Source organism: Centrocercus urophasianus, unplaced genomic scaffold (assembly GCF_019232065.1).
Source record: "Centrocercus urophasianus isolate 14NV4802_14NV808 unplaced genomic scaffold, USGS_Curo_1.0 seq_13, whole genome shotgun sequence".
NCBI classification, from domain to species: Eukaryota; Metazoa; Chordata; class Aves; order Galliformes; family Phasianidae; genus Centrocercus; species Centrocercus urophasianus.
This window is the reverse complement of record NW_024884475.1, coordinates 24,847,182-24,851,365: the sequence shown is the minus strand read 5'-3', so window position 1 is coordinate 24,851,365 and position 4,184 is coordinate 24,847,182.

Below are 4,184 nucleotides of genomic sequence, written 5' to 3'. Positions count from 1 at the left end.
CAGTTGGACTAGATGATCGTAGGAATCTTTCCCATCCTTGATGATTCCATGATTCTACAAAACTCTCAGGCAGAGGCACTGCTCTTCTGCTCTGGAGGGGAGCTGCAGCTCAGGCTGACATCAGGAATGTGAGATTCATTCCGAAATCAATAAGCAGGTATCAAGTGCAAATGAAACAAAGAATAACTGAAGAATCCTTTACTGTCTTCTTTTGTTATTTGTTAACTTTTACAGAAGAGATAGCAAATGTAGAAGAGTCAATTGTTCCACCTGTTTCTGGCTTTAAAATTAAAATTTCCTTTCATCATGAACAGAGACAACAACACATTTTTCCAGACTTTAGTTTATCATTCTCTCTCAAGACAGTTAATTATGTAAAAATAAAGGCTATGCATCATTTCTAGTGTTGTGCTTTCATAATATTAAAAGACAGCAATGGCAATTTCACCAAAAGGAGATGTAGTATGTGACATTTTCCCATCATACATTAAAACTGCTTTTAAAGTGAAGCGAATTGACACAATTTTCCAAATTATGCCAGGAGACTATAACTCTTCAGTACTCTGGAGGAATGGAAATAACAGTTGGTTTTTTTACTGCAGAAAGCAGTATTACTCCAATAATGAATCATTTGAAACATTCACACGGCCTATTATAACAGTATTTTAAATCAAACTGTAAGGGAGTTAACCCCATAAATTTGAAAATGGGGTAAGCCATCTGGGAACTACACTGATGTCTTGATAGGCCAGATTCTGCACCACTGAAATCAAGGAATAGTTTTACTTTCCTGGGAAAAAAGGTATGAGGAATTTATGTTCTATACGTTTATCCTATTGTGTATCTATATGCATGTGGATGTGTTCAGCATATTAAAATACAGTTTCCTTTCTGTTTAAAAAGTCATCAATCTCTCTTAACCATTCCAAGTTCTCCCATCATTCCTGCCTTGATTTCTCATGCACAGTGTAGGTTTCCCAAGTGTGGTTGGGTCCTGGTACAGTAGTGTTTAGGAACAGGAAGCAAAGAATGCTAAGAAATCTCTCTGGTCTGGAAAACACACCAGTGGAGTAACTCTGGGGCACAATACAGAAACTTACAGAGGTGACCTTACCCTAAGGTCGACATGGATATAAAAAAGTAATGTCCTCAATAAAACTACATTTAGCATTTTATGCCGTGTGCCCTACTTCCATCTAGAAATGCTCTCTATCACATGGGTAGGTTCTTCCAGATAAAACCACACAGAAGTTAATGTGCAGTTAAAATATTATATTATTACAGTACTACCCCCTCTTTTTTTTTCTCCTTATAAAACTGTCAAAATAATATGGCAGTTATTAATCAAATCTCTTTGGTTTCATCCCAGTCCTGGCCACGTTGCCAAGGCTGCTCTTGATTCCTTGACAGGGAAAGCATAAAATCCCACCTACTCTTCCACCACACCTGCAGCCAAGCATGAGCTGCTCTATGAGCTTGCTCTAAAGCACATCTGTTAGACCCCCTTCTTCAAAATAAACCTCCTTTGAGAGGATACCATCCACTCTAAGGAATAATCTTTCCCAAAGAGAACCATAAAAATTCTTGAGCTGAGGTGGAGAAAGTGAGTTGGGGAAACACTTCACTACATACTTAACCTTTGAAGTGTGTACTGAATTTTCTAATTAAAAGCCTGGGTACTTATCCAGCATACAGCCACAGTGATGAGAGACAAATCAACGAATATGAAGTACTACGAGCATCAATTTAGTCTTCCCTTATGAAGTAAATTCTCTGCAAGATTTCTTAAGAGCCCTTGCACGCCGTGCCTTCTTCTAAGGACAGCCTGCATCTGGACTACTGCAAAAGTGGCAGGAGAGCATCTAACTGAGGGGAGGCAGAATTGGGTATGGAAAGTCAAATCAGAAAGTCTTCTGGTTCAAAGTCACATTGGATTGATTCCCAAGGGGAAGTCCTTGTAGACTGATGAGGGAAGCTAGCAACAGCAGCACCAAGTCTACTAATGTTTGACTTGAAACACTACAGAAAAATGTTTGTTTATAGTGGAGTGTGTATACGGTGTTTACCTCTCTCTTTTTTGAGTACCTCAAGGTGAAATCTCTATGCAGCATCGTGATCATGTTTCTCAAAGAGTTTAAGTACGCTTCTGGGTATTCCAGGTGTTCTAGGCACCAAAAAAATAATAATAATAATAATAATGATAAAAATAAAAAATAAAAAAAAAAGAAACAAAGAAAAAAAAAAAAAAGAAAAAATGTTCCTTGACAATGTTTTATACTTGATTTTGTCACAGAAATATACATATATAACTTACATATGTATATATATATATATATATATATATATATACATTTGTAAGATAGGTGCAAATGCCTAGGCATACTTACAACATTTTATGATCATTCTTTAGGGCAGAGGGGTCTTTCACGAGTCTCACATTTCTGTAGTCTGGGTAAATGTGAAAAAACAGGAAGCTCTGACACCTTGTAAAATATACAGCATAGCCAATTCGTGAGCTTTTGTTTCCTTCTGGCCAGGGAGGGATCCATATTGCCTTACTTCAGGCATACACTGTGGGTTATTCATATATACAGGCTGGGTTACGGCCTATGGAAGAAGTGAGCTGAAGTGAACCTCAAACTGTATTTTGTATATGTTATTTCACTGTCCTTGAGTAGCCATGCTTTCAACAAAATTATTCTCAAATGTGCGTTTTATTTTTTACTGTTTAATATATATTAAAAAAAAAAAATCCATGTACATATTTCCACTAGAAAACAGACAAAACAAAGTAGATAGGAATGAAACTTTGTTAGTTTCTATATTTATAATTGTTTTTCGCTGGACATGGTGCCACATCATCTTCAGAACAAAGGCTGCAAGATTTCATCACAAATACCAGAGAAGTGGTTATCTGCTGAATGTGCATTAAGGCTTTCTGGTGTTCCTGGATTCCAAACGCAATGATCTACTGATCACATGGGACAACCTTTGTGCACAGCAATTTGATGTAAGAATTTTCTCTCTGAGAGAATGAAGTAGATAAGTAGACATTCACTTAATCGTTTGAAGAGCAGAAAAAAATCTTCAGTCTGAATAGGTTAAGCATTCGTGGAAAAATACATGTTTTGATGCACTGAAGAGGATCACAAGAACAGCTGACTTCTGTGCAACTGCAGTCCAGACTGTGTATGTGAAATGTTCTTATGTCAGTCAATGTTGCCTTAGGATGTGAGCTTGCAGCAAATGAAACCAAAAGAGATCCTTGTCACTGGTTTCAGATAATCATATTCATTTAGGGAACTTAGAGGAAGATGTGGAAGACTGGAAGACAGTCTGTTAAAGCTGGAAGTGGCAATCTGTTAAATGCAGAAATGGAAACAGATCAAGGATACAGATAAATGCACAGCAAGCCTTCAGAACTGGGATGATCTTGAGCAGAGAGTAACACATCCAACAGCAGTTCCAAAATGTGGCCTTTGGTCATCAGTCTGAACTGGTGCTCCTTCATTCCCCATCACCCAGCATAAGAACTAAGCATGCTGATAGCTCTTTTCCAAGCATTGGGCCAGTGAAAGCTCTGACAAACACTTAACACTGGCTTAAGAAAATAGACAGAAAAAGGAAAGTGGTGTAAAATCTCCCGCATTGTTTTTATTGTTGGTTGCCCACAACAGTACTGAGGACATGCTCTGATAGCACTGATCTCTATGTCCTACAGGTATCTCAAAGCATCTTCAAATTTGCATTCTCAAGCACTCTTCAAATTTGCATTCAAATATAAACCTCACAGAGAAGCCATTTTGTTTAGGCAAGAACTCGACACTTCCAGACATTTTATAATCTGTGTATGGAAAACTATTTTTCCCTAATGCTGTTGAAATGTGTGAGTGCCTTATGATTTGTTCAAATGAACAGATGCATTTTCTTCGTTTTATTCCAAATCTATTCTTTTTCCTCAGAATACTGATAATAGATTTAAGATGAGGTCACTGACTGTACGTACATGGTGGGTGGTTTCCCAATACCACACCAGCAGAAGGACAATAGCATCCTAAAAAAAGGAGCATTTTTTGTTTATGAAGCAGCAAGAAATATTGAAAAATGCAAATGAAATAAAATAGCTAACGCCTTTGGCATGGATAATTAAAACAAATTTATAAAAGTATCTTTTGTGTTAGATG